The sequence below is a fragment of the Trachinotus anak genome, unplaced genomic scaffold, assembly GCF_046630095.1.
Source record: "Trachinotus anak isolate AG129_WGS33_773 ecotype Australia unplaced genomic scaffold, CSIRO_AGI_Tana_v1 ptg000034l, whole genome shotgun sequence".
NCBI lineage: Eukaryota > Metazoa > Chordata > Actinopteri > Carangiformes > Carangidae > Trachinotus > Trachinotus anak.
In genome coordinates this window covers 2,351,327-2,370,675 of record NW_027273885.1, presented here as the reverse complement: position 1 = coordinate 2,370,675, position 19,349 = coordinate 2,351,327, and the positions used below count along the sequence as shown (strand labels likewise).

General features: G+C 40.8%; 1 protein-coding gene and 1 long non-coding RNA gene across 2 annotated transcripts in view; one reads left to right on the top strand and one right to left on the bottom strand.

Moving 5' to 3' along the window:
- The window catches only part of LOC139614337 (ATP-binding cassette sub-family G member 4-like), a 175,459-nt gene that overhangs the window by 82,753 nt on the left and 73,357 nt on the right, over positions 1-19,349 (top strand). The gene's annotated exons all lie outside the window — the stretch shown is intronic.
- The window catches only part of LOC139614339 (uncharacterized), a 60,472-nt gene continuing 42,153 nt past the window's right edge, over positions 1,031-19,349 (bottom strand). Inside the window, exon 3 of the long non-coding RNA XR_011687021.1 lies at positions 1,031-6,131. This is a non-coding gene — a long non-coding RNA (uncharacterized lncRNA). The remainder of the gene's footprint in view (positions 6,132-19,349) is intronic.

Sequence of the window (19,349 nt, the reverse complement as noted above, 5' to 3'; positions counted from 1 at the left end):
AGGCTCAGGAGGTCGTCTACTGATTGAAGTATGAAGACTGGGAAGATACTGAACTTTAAAGTGGTCCTGATGGTCAGGCCAGCACCGTGCACGGTAGCTCACTGCCACTGTGTGTGACTGGGTGAATGAGAGGCAGGTTGGTAAAGTGCTCTGGATAAAAAGCAGCCAGTTGGCAGATTTGTCAGATTAGCTTTATATATAGCTAACAATGCAGAAGTTGCTAACATGCTGATCTTTCAAAAAATCATTTTTATCTCAGTGGTATTTGTTTCTGAAACGTTGCCTAAAAATATCAAGAATGTTAATCTATTGCAAATTTACCTGCCAGGAAACCTGTGTGTGTCTGGATGAGACTGATAGAATTAAATGTACTGTATAGAAGAAGTTTGGTCGTCAGGCATCATCACGTCTCTGTTTACGGAGCCAGGAACCCAGCTGGGAATTTCTAACCTCAGACTGCAGCAATGCAGAGAATTAATTGCTGATACTATGTGATGATGAAAATTCCCATCAGATGCCAGTGTAGATTATTTCGGACCAAGTTAAATCTAGTTATACCCCCACTAATACCATCAACTACTGCATCATGTGAGCTGTAGCTCCTGATTCACGTCAGTGATAAAATCCTTCATGATGTGGTTTTTACTAACAGAGACAGAGGCTTGAAGAAGTGGTGTGGTGGGGACAGAGATGGACTGCTCTTTAGCTTGATGGGTGACACCCAAAATCTAATATCTCGATACAGTCCAGATAATATCGCGATATATGATATTATCCTGTTATTGTATCTGTGTTTCAGGTATAAACGATGCTGCCAAAAAACAGCAGCTGAAAGTTTTATTTGTCACAGGATGTGGTACAGTGTTCAAGCAGTGAGATGAGGGTCGGACCCGGCTGCAGGGCAGACTGTGCAAAACTGCAAAACGGCAAAAAAAAAAAAAAAAAAAAAAAAAAAAAAAAAAAATATATATATATATATATATATATATATATATATATATATAGAGAGAGAGAGAGAGAGAGAGAGAGAGAGAGAGAGAGAGACAGAGCAGGAAATATCACAATATTTGATATTATCAAATATTGGTGAAGCAACATTTTTTCAGCCTACCACATGATTTTTGTTGAAGATTTCTGGCACACAGCAAATGTTAAATCACAAGTTGACTGTTAATGGTGCTTTATTAATTGTTAACGCCCTCCTAATGACCGTGCTCTCTATGAAGAGCCTCTTCGGTGATTCCAGATCAGGTCCACTTTAATCAAACTGTGATACAGCTCAGTGCAGTGGGAGCTTTGACTCAAGTGTTTCCAGAAAGCCCTCCCCGCAGATCTGAATGGCAGAAGGCCACAGGATTTGCTCACAGGCTGTCATTACAACAAAGACGTGGCCTTAGCAGGAGAGAAAAAATACAGGGATTGCTTCTTATTTAGTAATGAACTTTGCAACAATGCTGTTGCTCAGAAGGATAATAAAGATCTGCATCGTTCAGTGGAAGGTAGACTGACAGAAAATAGAACAGTCACAAGTTTTACATAGAATCTTGCACCTTGTAAAGAATAAAAATGCGTAAATGTCAGTGAGGACATCAGTCCTCCAGTGTCTAATGGACCTGCAGACACAAAAGCTGGCATGTCTTAAACTGCTCTTTTTGTTCTACATGGATCAATAATGGCTCATAGATTTTCAAAGAATATAGACTGTACAGACTTTAACTATGTGCAGAGCCAGATGGAAGATGCTTAGCCCAGAGAAGAAACAGGGATTTTAGAAGATGGCTCCAGAGCAGGAGGCTGCATTAGTTACAGAAAAAGGAGTAGAGGGAGCTAAAAGGAAGATGGAGTATGAGTGTTGTCTGTTATGAATGGGAAAGAGGACAGAGATGCAGGGGAAGGGAGACAGAGATTGAAAGAGGGGCAAATTCCAAGTGAGGTTCGGGGGGGGGGGTAGAGGGAATAGTAAAAGAGGCATTGCAAAGTAGAGGACGGGAAGAGGGAGGCAAGGAGAGGAGAAATGGAGGAGTAATGCAGGGATGGAGAGTCTCCCTGAGAAAGACACTTTTTTAGTCTTATATAGTCTTGTAGCAGGAGTTTGGATGATATGGTATATGTGAACATTTTTAAGCCAAATTCCAGGAAATGCCTTCCTTTTCATTCTGAAAATAATGCAACATGGAAAGCTAACGATAGGTCCAGTGAGGCAAGAAACACAAGCAGTAACCTGACTGTACAGGTTAGTCAGATTTGTTCAGATTAGGACCATAAAACGAAGGTAAAACGTTTTATCCAAACTGTTTCAATCTGTTTTAAATATCCATCACAGTTTATAGAGTGAATTTCTTGAATTTCCTTCACAGTATGAAACTTGGTTTTAATGCATTGTCTGTCTGGATTTGTTTTTCTGCCGGTCTCCATGTTTTCTGTTTGATCTCACCACCATGTTGTTTGAGAACCGGTCACTCCCTCCCGCCCTGTTTCCCACCTGATCATCTCCTGCCTGATCACACACCTGTCTCCACTTCCATCATCAGCCTCCCCTGTGTATGTGTATGTATGTATATATATATATATATATATATATATATATACATATATATATATATATATATATCTGCCTGTTTGTCTTCATGCATTCAGCCAAGCTTTTTTATCCTCGACCCTGTTGTGCTTTTGGTCCTTTTTTGGTTTTCGGAGAAACCACAATCTTTTTTTCTATGCAAGGTGAGATTCTTAGTGACATGTGGCCATGTCGACCTGATTTTGGTTTACCTGCAAATGTGGAGGGGGAAATAATTTGCCACAACTGTTGGCTTGTTTACAATCTGTCTGATCATCTCCCTTCATTGGACACATGTTTAGCATGTTGTCAGATCTGTAGCTCTAAGAATGACATTAACATTGGGCAATTTTGCACCTTCAGTTTATGTCAACTTTCAGGGTCGATGCAGGGAGTAGTGTCCTCTATATGCAGCGAAGTGGAATGTAAGGACGGGGAGGTCGGAGGAAGGACAGGTATGTAGGACATTCATGCATTAGACCAGAATGTACCTGCAGTCATTCAAGGTACACTGCATTGTATTATCAACAGTAACTACAATCTTCCCATTTCCCTTAACCAGACCAACACTCAGGCACTGACATCATAAAAAGTGAGAATTTGACAAATTCAGCAGTAGAAGGAAAAGTTTATTCATGCAAATGAGTTTTAACGTGGCTGAAACGACAGGAGAGGTTCCTTATTAAATGTTGTCAAACCCACAGTAATGAGATGTTGTTGTCACTATGGACTTTATTAGTACTGGATAGAGAGTTTTCATTTGATAAAACCAAACCCTCACTCCTCCATAGCTGCACCCAGCCATTTTCTCCATGGGCATACAAGTTGTAAAATGAGAGGTCTTTGCAGCCAACCTCTGTAAACAAGCAGCTTTGGCTTGGGTTCTGTTTCTTCAAACAGCTGGCTGACCAGAGCTGTCAGCAGAGTGGGAGTCCAGTGCTTGTGTAAGCCGGGGGAATCCAGCCGAAATGACGCATCAGTTGAAAATAGACAAAATGATGCAATGCATCATTCGGATCCTACGGACGAACAGTAACACATTCTGAAATAAATATGGAATCAATAAAGCTGCATTACACCATCATTTCAAAAGTGGACGACGGATGATATGCACTTTTATTAAAGGTCAATATCAGCCCTTTATAATAGAAACGCAATTTATCACTGGAGAGCACTCTACAACTTGTACTACTTGTTTTCCAACTGCGAATCATCTATCATGCAAAGCACTTGAGGTCTCTGGTGTATTTGGCCATATGGGAACATTGTGATGCACTTTATTTCACAGACTGGTGATGGAAGGAGGAGGAGACAGGAAGGAGGAGGGAGAACAGCGCTGTCTATGACTTCCTCGAGCTCTTTAGGCTCTCAAGAAGAACAATGATTTCTTCCTCTAAAGCTGCTGCAGCGCTCCAGCACAGACAATACCACTGAGAGGTGTTGGCAGGGAAAGATGGAGGAAGCATACCCCCGATGCGTTGTTGAACACATTAACTCTCACAGAAAGAGCTGTGTGAAAAGACAGCTATCTGCTCAGTGCACACTTGAGAACCGCTGACAGACAAATGAATGCATTGATGATAAATATGGATATATAATATTGATGAACTGAGAAGGGCTGTAAGCTACTATTCAAAGTGACAAATGCGCAAGGCAACAGGAACAGTGGGGGTCAGAGTGAGCTATTTATAATATATATTGTCTCGATCAAGACTAAACACTTGGAGAAAGGAAGTTTGCATTGTTTCTTAAATATGGTTTCAGTGAGAGGAGACAGACAAGAACCAATAACAAGACCAAGAACCAGAAGCATCAATCATATCTGCCTCAATCTCAGGCCCAATACATAATGATTCACCTGTTTTTGTTCAAATGAAATTCTGCTGAAATTCTGCTTTCTTTGAAAAGGGAAAAGGAAAAATGTTATCTGTCATTGTCCTCCTGATGTGACACCCCTAAAGTTGTTTATCTTGAACATTGTAAGCTTTTCAGAAATCCATCTGCTCATCCAAGAGCCAGATCTTAATCAGGGAATTAGTCAGAAGCCACGATGCCCCTCAACCTGCAGGAGAGGCAGCAGATCAGCATCAACAGATCTGACAGACATTAGTTGGGTCAGTGGGAGGTCACACGGTAAAAAAACGACTGCGGTCATGGTTAAAAGAAACCAACACTGTTGGTGTAGAGTGGTGTCCTGTGTCAAAGTCACACACTTGTCTGACCTATCCATCCACCGCAGCCTCCTGCCTGGGGGGCTGTGCAGCACCACAACAATGTCACACTACCTTGTCTTTGTTCCTGCCAGACAAGAGTCATCATTCACATGGCTGCTACAGGTCCCTGTCTGGTAAACAGGCTTCTGAACAAATGACAAATGCTTTCATTTTCTTGTAAGGACAGCCTCGGAGTTCTCTCGGTACATGGGAAGAAACAAAACAAAACTTTAGAGTGAAATCCTAAATGCCATGTAAAGAGGATCGAGCTAGGTTCTTAACACGGGACTCATATTTTAACCCAGTTTGCTGCAAATAGTTATTAGCAATTAGATTTCAGGGAAACATAATTTCACCCAGGTCACCATTGCTAAATTAATTTGGAAAACAGCAATTACTTTCAGCACGTGGACTCCTGAAGAGCCAAACTCCAGATCCACGGCTCACCAGGTGTTTTTGCTGTTGTTTTTGTGCAATTGTGGGTCATGTAGTTCTTTATATTTCTCGACCTCAACAAGTAGTTTCTCTGCATCAATCAGAGACGGCAAGAGGAAAGGAAAGAGACAGCGAGCTATTGTGGGAGCCAGAAAGTGCAAAACAACCTTTACTTTGGAAAAAATGTTTTTACAGCCTGCTGGGTTGGAAATAGGATAGAGATGTGAAGTGTTGTGTGGCAGCACGTCATGGCTGCCACCAGTGTGGAGGTTATACACTGAAAATAATAGTGTTTTTAATATTGCGTGCACCGTTTGGGGCTGCAGTGTGTTTTGGCTTTTAATGCTCCCCATTAAGGTGCTGGCTCTTAATGCCCTCTGCTGTACAAGGCCAAAGTATCCACACCACACCTGTGGTAGTTCCTGCTGCAGTAGATGTCTCCAGGACGAGTTATTGGGTTTGACTGTTTTGTGGTCCAGACATATTCTGAAGCTGGTCTTAAAATGAATCATTGTTTTGATCCAACTTCCTCACATTACATTAGTCTAAAAGTCAAATTAAGATGGTCTAACTATGGAGACCAGTCTTGCATATCTGTGAAACAAGCCAAACCTCTGGCTGGTAGATGTGTGGGTGGTTCAACTGAAGTAAGAAAGCCATTGATTTTCATGTTTTTTGAGCCAGTATGCAAAATCGGTGAATACTTTACTTCCGAAATAGAACTCCTACATGTTGGTGGGTCATGTACAAGCTGTCAAGGATGTCTCTGCTGCAGGTGTCGCATTCATATCAAAAGGCAACAGAGACTGAGATGAAAGACAATAATAGAGAATCACAGCTATTCAATATGAGGATGGTTTTGCCTCACCTCGTCCGTGTCCCATCACAGGCCTTCAGCCTTCAACAGTGGAGTCGTCCATCAGCACCTGTGAGCAGAAACAGGTGCAGTTAGAGACCACACAACTCAATCCTACGTTTACAGATCCATTTGAAAATCCACTCAATCGTTTCTTCAATCATTAGCATTTTCCTACTGACACACAGACAGAATTAGAGACAGAAGCTCTGGATGGTTAAAAAAGGCAAAGATTTTGACAACTCCTTTAAACTGTTTAAAAGTACTTCACCTTCAGTCACCCTACGGGGCTCCAGCTAAAGATCCACTTGGCATTATTGTTTTGATCATTTCTCAACAGGTTCAACAGACCGTCAGTCACTCTTTCATCAAAGCTTGTTCAGCTTCCAACTTAAATGACACCAGGGAAACTCTTCAATGCTTTTAGTGCCTCACAGGGTCTGCTCTTTTACCTACAGCTGCTCTGGGTCAGGCAGTCAGGTCTGTTATGAACAATTCACTTCATATTCATTATGGACAGAACCGGAGAGGGTTTAACTGTATGTTTGAAGGTGGAGATTGTATTCTCATGACTGGAAAAAGTTGATGGAATGGGGAGAGCAAATAATAATTAGTAATAACATTATTTTGACAAAATTCTTGTTTTGTATTAAAGCTTTGCCATGCATATTTTTAACTATTCTGCATGCATATTTCTTTTGTTGAAATCAATGGGGAACTTATTTTGTGGTTTATACCTATTCAGATAATTCAAAATTCATTCAGTTATTCCCTTCACTTTTTATCATCTGTCTGCATCAAAGATTAAAAAAAAAAAAATCTATATATTACCATGTATTTTTCTCAAATTTGATGGGTCAAATTTGACCCATAATTTTGCAGCTGTGTTTTATTGTATTGTTGAGGATTTAATGAAGCATTGTTCTGATCAGAAAAAGTTAAAGATGCCACTTTCGTTAGCTAAGCTAGCTCAGCTTTTTAGCAAAGTTAGCTTCATATGGCTACAAACACAGATAGCACACCTTCTCTAATTTCATCCATCTGAACAATGTCACTTTCACTTGCATTGTCTGAGAAGCTGCAAGAGCTTGTCTCATGTTGTACTAAATTAGCAAAAATGTTAAATTATTTTAGTTAGCAACCACTTTGACATAAAGCTAATGTTGCCCTGGCAGCAAAGTTGGTTGCTAACATAACCTACCTCCTAGCAACATTGCTCTAAATTAGCATCATGGATACCACTCCATCTCTTTTGGTTGTTTTGCAGTCAGTACATCGATTCCTGCCCTTCAAACGTCCTCTCTGAGCTAAGATCCTCCAGACACAGGTCACTCCAGTTCTGTCCGATGTTGTTAAGGTGCCTGTTATTCATACACTGCCTGTGTGTGTTCTGTGTGTATTCGTTTTATCATTTCTCCCATATGGAGACTATTTTTTTGGCCGAGGTCTGGACACCACTGTGATGGTTTTTGAAACTGAAAACCCTTGTTTTCCATTTTCCAGAGTTAATGTTGGTCAGGGTCACTGGCAGCAGGACACACTTATTTTGCATTCAAGACATCTTTTACTCGACCTTATGTTATTTTTCTCACTCAAGTAGTTGTTTCAAAATGGTAATTTAGTCTGAAAATCAAGCTAACATGGAACCACTAAAGGGCCAGAGATGGTGTTTGTCTACACAAGGTTAAGGACTGCTACACCGAGCTTCAGAAATGACCCTTGAAATGACACTCATATCAGTGGTTCCATAAAGCAGTGACTATTACATTAAAGCAGATTGAATGAGGACACAGACACAGTGCGAATCCTGTATATTTTGAATCAAAAGAGCAACAGTTATATTTTTAGCTGTGACGTTAAAAGCGCCAAGTCACAACAGGAAGCAGACGGTCCTTATAAGCCTCTGTGGAACCTTTCATCTATTTTATATCACAGGGAGGCTAAATTAACTTTGCTGACTTTGTATCCTTTAAGAACAGTATGAGTGGAGGTCAGCAGTGGTCTGCTTTCTTTGAGCCCTGGTCCCTTTAAAGACAATGACCTGACCAGCAGGGCACCTTGGCTGGAGATGAGAAAGTAGTTATTTCCAGCACCCTCCTCATTTATTTGTGTACGTGTTTTAAGAGACCTAAAGCAGCAGGCTGGATGCCTGGGTGCCATGCTGATAAAGCAAGAAGGGGACTGTGTGCACTTTACCCAGGGCCCCTGAGTGAGTAGGGGGTGGGGGGTGGGAGAGGGGGGCTCAGACAGGTGATCAGGGCCAGTCGGATACACTTGGGTGGATAACATGTCTTCAGTGCTACTGATGGACTGCCCAACTGGCGCCCTGGCTGGCTGGCACCGTGCCTAGCGTTCTTCCACCGGCTGAGCGGCGGTATAGCTTGGATGACTGATGTGAGACTGAGAGGGAGAGTCGGGGGTGACAGCAGACCGCAGACAGACAGAAAAAGGCAACCTCAAACACTCAGAGGCCAAAGGCAAAGACAGATTTGAGATGAGGATAATCTCTGACGAACCGTGTTCTGTGATTCTACTTCACACATTACTTTTTCCTTTTTTCACATTTGCATATGATATTTTTATTTCTAATCACTTGCTGTGTATTTATGACTGTTTTATAGTAGTTGTTGTAATGTTGCAGAGCTATGAGTTAAATTGATGTCGCATATAACATAAAACAAAAGTCACATGAGATTAAAAACCAGCTGCATTTCCCTATTTTCTGTGTTTAATTGTTTTACATTGCCATGAATAAATACACAAAATGAAAATTAATTTTAATGTAATTTTAAGCCTAATGGAAGCAAAATGCATTCACATGAAAAAAAAAAATCTGCTCAGTTTTTCTGAATTAACAAGATTATTCTCTCAGAATCTCATTAAATCAGAAAAACAGATTTTTTTTTAAATGAAAAGTGTTTTCAGAAATCTGAGATAATATCTTAATATCTAGCAGATTTTTTTTTTCTCAAGTGAATACATTACACGTTCATAGGAATCAGCTATGTTTTACATACATAAATCAACCAAATAAAATCTAAAAAAACTTCATTATAATCGCAGTGAAAATTATTGTGATTATCATGATTATGATTATTGTTGTTGTTGCTGTTGTTGTTATCAGTAGTAGTAGTAGTTACAAAGCCTTTAGATCCAGGTTTATAAACTCACCTGGAACACATCTGTCAGTATATACATGGGTCTGCTTGACACACTTTTCTTCATCGGAAGATGCAGCCAAGACTTGGTGCAGACGACCGTGTACCCACTAATTTGTTATGTCAATGCAGCCGCTACACTACAAGGGTACGAACTGTGCATATGCTCCACTGGATACTACTGCACATATGTGGCACATATACGCGGTGGTCCGTGTACATGTACGTAAGTGAGTATAATTTGGGTCTTTAGCTGCCAGAGATGAACTTTATGTTTTTCTTTTCTACAGTTTTCACCATCTGCCTGCAGGAACTTTTAGCAGGTGACGTAGTGCAGGTCCTGCACTTCACACTCTGTTGTTTGTAGAAGCTTCTAGGAAATTGATGGGTTTATTCCAGGTTTAGGTTTATTCCTGGTGGAAGTAAAATATTGTTCATATGTGTTCTGTGCATTATCTGTTGTATCCAAATACCGTATCTGTACTTGGTAAAACAGGACTATGTTGTGTGTAGTTATTCAATGATGCCAACCTACGAGGTTTTCCTGATACAGAAGTTGAACCATGCGGCACTTTCTTATCTACTTTCCACCTCCACAAAAAACAAAACAAGAAAACCCAACAACAATCTGTTAGTGGATGAGTCTGAAGAAAGCTACAGCATCGCTCTCCTGGAAGATCTCATGCTGAATGTGCTGAGTCTGGCTTGAGCCCCAGTCTGAAATATCAAAACAGGAAAAAAATGGAGGGAAATGCAGATTGCAGGGCTCCGAGGGCCACGTATCAATTGTTTCACATTGCGTGAAAGCTGAACCAGTAACATTACGACTGCAGCCATGTCAAACTTTTCAGTTCTTATTCAGCAGTGATATGAAAGTTCTCCATGGTCTAGTATTTATCTTAACTAGCACAAACTGGTCTGAGCCTGTCCTTAGACGTCAAAACCAGCATCCCAGCAGCACTTTTAACTTCTGAATCTAGTCACATATGTTCAGACAAGAAAGAGTGAACTATGATAAAGGGACAAAATGAAAAACTTCTTCCAGAAGAAAACCTTGTTCAAAATCCTATTAACATCTGTAATAGATTGCTAGAAGTCCAGCTTTTGACTTTGCTCACCAGTGCTTAGTCTATATATCTAGGATATACAGTATATATTTTTTATTTAGATCTTTTCTGTTTTTAGCACATGTATCAAAACACCGTATCCCATAAGCCCCAGACCTACTCGTTTTAAAAGTCAACAACTCATCATGGATGAGGTGAATGAACAGTCTGTCAAAAGTACCAAAAACTGCAGTTTTTCATACAGTGAACCAAATATTTTCCACTGGTAAAATTTCATGAGAGCTGTAGTTTTTTTGTATACCAACAAATGAATCATCAACTTTATCACGTGCTGTAGCAGATTGTCATTTAGCCTGGAGGTTTGTGTGGGATTTAAGCAATTAGAAATACAAAAAAGTTATAAAAAAAAAACTAAGTTAAATGTCACTTGTTTTCTAATTTTTTCTTAATTATCATGTTAAAGTCTCGATTCTGACCATGTCAAATGTATTCACTCTTCTTCTCCGTCTGCTTTGGTCTCCACCAATCCCTGAGAAAAGCTGTTTATCTGCTAAATGTTCCACTGTGTTCACCAGCTAGTCGCTAACTGTTTCCCTCTGCTGTTTGGTGTTAGCTGACAGTAGATTTGTTAGAGATTTTTTTTTACTGAAAACAGCTGCCTGCTTGGCCTTGAAATAAAAACATTTGGAGTGGAGACCAGACACAAAAACAATGAGCTAAACGAGGCTGAAAGGCTCTGTAGAGCTGAGGAGAACTGCAGAGTCAGGTGATTATTCTCTCTAGTTTTATATGATATCTACGAGTGACCCTTCACACTGTCACTCTATAAAAATGTTGTTTAGTGCATGTTTAAACGTTTGTACCGATAACAGTCTTCAAAAAATATTATAAACCAGAGTATGCAGTGTTTGTTTTTGGGAATAGTCACTGGTCACAATAATAAACTTCTTTCATTTGTATTTAGATCCTGAGGAGCTGGATATTATGATCAGATTTATTTATCTCTGGGATCCAAAAGAGATTATTCTTTTGGATCCCAGCAAGTTTCTTACTCTTTGATTTTGGTTAAGTTTTCCTTCACTGGCAGCACCACACACCAGAACCTCCGTCCTCAGTCTGATGATACCTGCTGCCACACACACCAGGACACTGCTTTATTTAAGACTGAAGTTTTAACGACCGACCGATCAGCAGGAAACTTTATTTAAAATGGGAAGAATGAATATACTGTGCACAGTTGGCTCTAGGTGGACAGACTGTTTATATTTGGAGGGCTTTTAAGGAAGTCAGGCTGTGTTTAGTTTATCCAACATTTCAACGAGTGCGGGTTATTTGATAAATAAACAGCGGAGGCTCTGGGTCTTAGATTCTGTTTTGTGTTTAGTTCAACATCATTTGAGTGGTTTGGTCGAGTATTTGCCATATATTATTATAAACCCTCAGCTTGAGAGTCTGCTTACTAGAAAGAAACACAAACCCAGTCTGTACTAGTTGTGTTAAAGTGTAAAGAGTCTAAACTGAAGTCTCACAACAACAACACTGATCGACCTGAATCTCAGTGATTCACTGAGGTGAATATCGCGTCTTGTTTAATTAGACCTGGTAAAGTTCCTACCATACACAGTTGTCATCTACTTCTAGATTTGTTAGTTGTCAGTATTAGTTATATCTAGTCAACCTTATTCTTTCATTTTTTTTTATTTTGCAGTTTTAATTAACTAAAACTTCAGACATTTCAGTTTTGTCCTACTCAACGAAATCCCCGATTATTTTAGTTAAGTTTTAGTCAAGATCATATTAATGAAATTTAACTTAGAAAACTGACTTTATTTCACAAAATATTTAATCCAATTGATTTTAGGCTAAAAGAAATGCTACTGAAAATTAGCCAGAACTAAAACTGCAGTTTTGTTGAGTCGGATGTTGTTGGTCTGATGTTATAAATTAAGCAACACTAATTTTCATCTTTATTTTGAAGGAACATGATTCAAAGAGAGAGGCCGCCAGATGAATGGAACATATTGTCTTTACAACAGACACCTGTTACTGTGTTATATTCAAGTGTTCATAGTAGTTTGTGTAGTACTACTACTTCACATGCAGTACAGTACGCCAGCTTAAGGCTTAAATCACAAATGAGCGTATGTCTGGAAACGAATGTAATATGAAACATATTGTGTGTCTCACCAACAATCAACTTTGGTTTCCGTTAACTATGACCACGATCAAGCAGTTCTCATGTTATCCATGACTGTGCAGGCTGCCATATGTAAGTTGCTGAAACCTAAACTACAATCTTTTTGTGTCTAAACCACACTGGTAATGCCATCACTGTTGGACTGGTTGATTTAGAGCCGGAAGAAGGACGACAAATCTTCAGCTTTCTTACAAATTGAACAACATGCAGTTAGGAAAGAAAAACTACTGTAAAATAGTGATAATAATGACATAGTGTTTGAAAAACAAGTAAAATGTATGATATTTAAAATTCTATTGTTCATTATTTTAAAAAGTTGTTATTAGTACACTGTGATCACCTCCCAGTCAGCACTTACTCCAGGCTGCAGCCTCAGGAGGCTCCACCAATCAAATTCTTCAGGTTATAGTTGGTTGATATAAGGGTCATGGTTGGATTTAAAATCTGCCAATCCTGGTGAAGGAGGCCTGACAGGAAGCGGACGGATACGTCCCCTGAACTTGATAAATATGTTGTGTATTGGCCAGACTCCACGTGGCGCTGCTCCAGCATGACACAGAGTGACACAGCCTCTTTACTGACTGCAGCACCGACTACTGGAAGAATCACATGGGCTCAATTGGACAAGCAGGCCAGGATCTATTGTTGTTATTGTTACAGACACGGGGTCATGGTGTGTAGCCGTGGCCAGTGGGCTGGTCCGCTGGTCGGCTGGTCGGCTGGGACAGGGGAGAGGTGGTCTCAGAGTGGTGGGAGTGGCCCGGCCCAGATGGTCGTCCTATACAGCCCAGGGACTTAATATCTTTCTTTTTCCTCCTCACAGACCAGATGGAGACCATTACAGTGGTCAGGCCACTGTAATGGGGGTGGGGTGGGGGGGTGGGGGGGGGGTATCTAATTACAACAATTGTTGAAATCTTTTCAGCCTGCTTTTTTCTTGCTTTTCTGACACAAAATACTCCCTCCCAGAATGCACTGCAAACCCTCCAGAGATTTTCTATAAGAGACCAGACTGTTTCACACAAAACAGAGGGACGGACAGAGAAAAAGGAGAAATGCAGAGAAGTGAAGGAGAGAGGAGAAAAAAAGCACATTAAAGATATGCAAATCCAGCTGTCTGGGGTGAGGAGCATTAACTAGCGTTAGCAGGATAGCTGCCTCTATTTTTAGGGTTTGCATATGTTTGCGTGTGTGTGTGTGTGTGTGTGTGTGTGTTTTCACACATGACTGTGTGTGTTTGTCTCTCTCTCTCTCTGCCGAGGTGTGTGATGACTTCCTTAAGTCTGGGCTTTCATGTTCTCGTCAGACAGTCTGGGCGTCGAGATATGTCAGCAGAAATATTCTGCCTAATTGAGACACTTCACAAATGAAGCTGTCAAGCCTGAGCTTCAAACAGAATACATAACAGCAGTTAGAGGAAGATTTCTAGGACAGCAGTGTGAAGGAGTGTAATTTTTTCTTATTCTAACCAAGCTCAGTGTGTTAAATGATTACAGGTTAGTTTCAGGACAATTATCGGAGTTGCCAAAAATGTATTAAAAAAAAGAGCTTAGAGAGATGAGGAGAGTCAAAAACAGCAGCTATGCCAATCACTTCTTCAGGAAGTCAAATAAAGTGAGTCGGGAGGACGGATGCATTTTACTCATGTATTTTGTAGTCGTGGCGGTAACGTCACCCAAAGCCAGTGTCAAACCCATCCAGTGTAGGTGATGTAATGCAGTGTCTGGGAGCCAGGTTGTGTTTCTTAGCTTCTGGAAGCAGCGTGTTTCCAAATGTACAACAAGGCCATGTCAGTAAGATTTCTATGTGTTTGTGATTCTAAAGCAGGTCTAGGTTCTATATTAATACTGTGAAAGTATCAAAGCCTCAGTCCACAGAGAAATGCACACAGCCTGTATTCAGAAACCGAGCCTTAAAACCAGCCGTCAGGACTTCTGGAACTTTGTGATGTCACAACAACGCAGTCACCACTCTCAGCCACGCCCCAAGACCCGCCCACCTGGACCCACCGTCCAACCTTGCAGGATTTGGTTTCTTCAAGTGTTTACCTGAAATCTGTTATATTTTTATTGGATCACTTGGAAAACAGTCAGCCAATCAGAAGGGAGCGTCTCTTCCTATGAATATCCATCCATCCATTATCCGTACCACTTATCCTTATGCTGGAGCCAATCATTGGGACATTGGGCAAGGAGGAAGCCAGAGTACCCGGAGGTACCCATGCAGGGACAGGGAGAACATGCAAACTCCACACAGTCAGGTCTCGGGTTCGAACCCTAGCGTCAGTGATAACCACTGCACCACAACACCCACAAACGCTCGTTTACCCTGTCAAGTCTCAGGCTCTCTCAGATTAAATAAAATCTCTGGTCATCACCCCAAAAAGCTGGTTCTTGATCGCACTGTGAGATTTTAACAATGTCAGAAACTCAGGACCAAACTGTCACAATGTGGCTGTTGAAATGACGCAGAAAACACTGGCTACCTTTCTTAAGCACCACTTTTTAATATAGTTTAGGGCAAAGGAACCACACAAATCAAATCAGTGGAGCCGAAATGACAAAGACATTTATTGGACTGACAAAAAAAAAAAAAAACGACATCTTCCAGATCTGCCAGATGTGGTTGTCAATGATTAAAATGTGTAAGGAAAAGCAGCCACTGCAGGACTACAGGTCGGCAGACAGGAGCTCCATGTGGCTGGTCAGGTACCAAGAGAGCGCGGCGTTAAGTTACTGCCTTCGTCCTACAACGAAATGAACTACAGGTTGATAGTGCCAGACCGCACTGCTGATCTGGGCTGGAGAACGCCGCCGTGCCAGAAGCTGAATGCTTTGCGTGTCTGGAGGTCTGAGCGGACCAGGCTGCTGAAGGCCTCGAGGCCGGCCCACTCAGTCTCCTCTCTTCGTCCTGGTCTCCTGGCACCGCCTTCATACATGGGTGACCGTGACACTGTGACACTGGCCTCTTCTCCACTAGCTCCTGTAACTCAGTGAAATCTTTCATTCAGTCTCTCTAGTACATTTACTTTCTATATTCTAACACAAACCAGGATCCAGCAGATGCTGTTACAAACCTTCACAACATTAACAACGTTTAACAACAATTACTTTGTGGGCGCAGAGAAAACTACAGTTCCCATGAAAATTTACAAGCGTGGCACCACAGGTAATTACATTAGAGCAACTTCTCTCTCTCCTGCTGTAACTACAGACAAGTGTGATCTAGGGAGACGCTCGACTCGCTCGCAGACTCGCCTCGGCTCTCGACCTTTAGCTCGTGAGCGTCTAGGGATTTCAGTAAATGGTGTTTTTTTAATGGCCACTAGAAAACAGAAATATTGAGAAAACAATATTGGATCATTTTTCAAAAAATGCCATCCTCATATAGACGTGTGATATGAGACACACAATATACTGTTGAGATTTACTGAGAGACTTTTAGTTATTGTTACAAACGTCAGTGTGATTTTGAACGAGGTTTTCTTTCTTCTTTCACTTCGGCTCTTTACTGAGCTTGTTCAGACAACCCAAGTCTGTTGCTTAAACAATACTGATGCCTTTAGCTATGATTCATTACAGAATAAAAAACGCTTGTTAACTTGTGATTTTTAAACATTTTACAGTCGATAGAGATGCAGAGCTGACAGGAAGTGAGGGGAGAGCGAGTCCCTGACCAGACATGAACCAGGGATGTTGTGGTTCATGGTCTCCAGCTGAACCCAGAGGCCCCAGAGTTTCCTCAGTTTTTACTTCATATCGTTCTCCATACCCATCAGCATGACCTCCTGCTGGGTCCTGACGCTGCGGTGGTGACATGATATAATAAAGGTTTTTGCTGTAAGTCATTTCCTCCCACCTTCTGCTCATTTCCTGCCTCCATCTCCACTATAAACGATCTAATAACTAATAAAAAGCAAGTTTGTCATTCCTGTGAACTCTACCTACAATTAACAAGATGTAATGAAATTAATTAACAAGCAATTTGCAATTATTTAAGCATCTATACACAGTCTCATTAATATTAAAATAATTACAATTTAATGTGCAGAATGAATCTGTTTTACTGTGGTTAACTATGGTACAATTTGCTGTAGTTGACATCACTACTGAAACAGTGACATTTATTTTATTCTATCCTGTAGTGAACTGAATACAGTGCAGTAAATGGGATTTAGATGTGTTGTTTTATTTCCTTCATTGTGTTTGAATGTGAATCTGCTGGGTCAGGGGGGTCCATAAATGGTTCCAGTGGAAAAGTACTTTGTGCAGGTGATTCGATTAGTCTGAACCCAGCACCACCATCCAGATATAATCAGTAATAATCAGTAATTCAACTCAATAATTGTGTTTTTCTTCCTTTAATCTGTACATGTACAGGTGGAATTAATACAGTGAAGTGTAGATTCCTCAGGCTCTGAAGAACAGAGGTTTAATATTAAAGAGCCACTCCGCTGATTTTCATATGGAGACCTGTTGTCCTTGTTGCGAGGAGGACTACTTAACCTGAGAAAATAACCCTGATGATGTCAGAGTGATGTCACAAGGTTTTTTAACAGTCTGCAACAGTGATAATGAAACTTACCACACAGGAAGGGCCTAATGAAAAATACTGTCAGGATGCATTAAGAGTAGAGCTCAGAGGCAGAGCTTTGGGGTGTGACCCTCACTGGGGACTAAAAGTGAGGATATCTCATCCTTGTTGCATCGGTTTTTTTTTGTTTGTTTTTTTTTAAGTTAATTTTTGGGCTTTTTGTGCCTTTATTATAGTTGCAGTGAGAGAGAGACAGGAGAGCTGGGGAGAGAGAGGAGGGTTGCGGTGTGGTTTGGACTAAGATTAATGGTACACGGGTGTTGTGTGGGTTTTACTCACCAAAATGCAAACTGGTTAAACAAAATGATTTTAAAGACCCCATATTAAATACTTATGGTGTTTTATTTGAAGTTTTCATATCCATAGACAATATCCAAGATATTTTAGCTGATTTTATTGCCACTGCAGTTTGGACTAAGCCGTAATGATACACACTCTACCAGGTGAGCCACCGAGGCACCAGCTTCGGTTTTGACCACTTAAAAAAAAGAGTCTCTCACAAGCCACCCACCTTTATCAAGGTGTGATATTAAATCACTGGAAGGTACAAATACAGAGAAGGCAGCTTGATATCTCTAATAAGACCATCATGCTGCAGGACAATTGCTGGGACTCATTTAGGACTCACATGTGAGCCACTTAATTACATGCAAACAAGGAAGTTGAACAAGCTAGTGAGATGAATAAAAAGTAATTACATAGTTGGGGAAAAAATGCATCTGGTTTTCTGCAGCAGGGTGTGGGGGCTACTGTGATGGAGGTGCATAGCTGTGGGGAAAGTGGATCAGTAAAACAATATGCGAGTCTCCGCTCTGAAACTTTCATCATGAACTCTAATACTTTACTGTGTTTGTCAGTGCAGCCTTTGTTTAGACAAGACGAGCTGAGCCCTGAGAACAGCAGGCTATTAGGGCCTGCTGCAGAGTGTGATACCAATGGCTACGGAGACCATATGGCATCGGGAACTAGATACAACACAAACAAACACAGGACGCAGGGATGGGCAGACAGACGATGGGATTACATAGGCTCTATACTGTGTGTGTGTGTGTGTGTGTGTGTGTGTGTGTGTGTGTGTTCTGTACTGTATGGTATGTACATGCAGCTAAGCATGTGTAGCTTATAGTTTTCAGCAAATGTGAGTATTTTGATCATGTTAAAAAAAGACTGAATCCAGTGTCAAGTGCTGTAAACACTGGATACATTAAGCAGAAAATCTGTTTATATATAACATTGACAAAGTTGCTATGGTTACTTACATGTACGATTGAAGCAAAAACATTTGCCTTGAACTCGCCTCGCAGCCTAATACAAAGCTGCAAAGTAGGAGAAGTTTCTGTCCTCAACAAACTGTAAAAACACTGTGAGTCTCTTGGTTAATTTAAAATACTGCAAGTTTATGTCATGGCCAGGACTTTGTTGTTAGGAAAATTGTTCTGTAGGTTATATCACACTAATGAGCCTTAGCTTCCAGTGCTGTGGAGAGGTGCTAGTTAGAGGTGCAGCTGGAGCTGGAGCTGTGATTTATTTTTTCTGGTTTGAAACAAAATCTTGTGCAAATCCAGAAGACTGCTAATCTGAAAATAAAGCTGTTTAACCTGCTGAATGTTTCTCTGTGGGGTGTTTCTTACCAAAATGCACCCTGGTCAAACAGAAATGTTCTAAAGGTACGTTTTATTTGAAGTTTGAGATCCATAAGAAGATCATTTTGTTGATTTTATTGCTAAAAATCATCTTAATGTAATTTTACGTCTCTCTCTGGAGCATTAGCTCAAACAGGTCGGTCTCTCCTCTGATTGGCTGAGCGATGCACGACCATGTCAGTCAGCACTGAGAGTAGCCAAACACATGGTCAGATGGAGCATTTGCAGCGTATGCATTTGCTTCTGTTGTGTGTATTTGCATGTTTTCATTAGTTGCATTGTTTTCATAGATGTATATAAAGAGCCTCTGTGACCGCACCCACAGGGTCCTGAGGAGAGTCCAGAAATGGTCAAAGATGTGGGGCGTGTGTGGAGCCGAGACTTTTGCGGCAAGTACAGGCTCATCCACCTGTCACTCAAAGAGGCCACACCCTCAATAATGCAGAACTTTAAGCTTATTAGGTTTAAACAGGTGAATTATATAGAAATTCACCCCCGCACTGTCGTCATGAAGGAGGAAATTAGCTCTAGAGATAGTTTTTGTACCAGGCTGTAAACTGTTTATTTCTGCTGTAAAGTTGGACACTTTAACATGGGAGTCTATGGGGCCTGACTCACTGTTGGTTATTA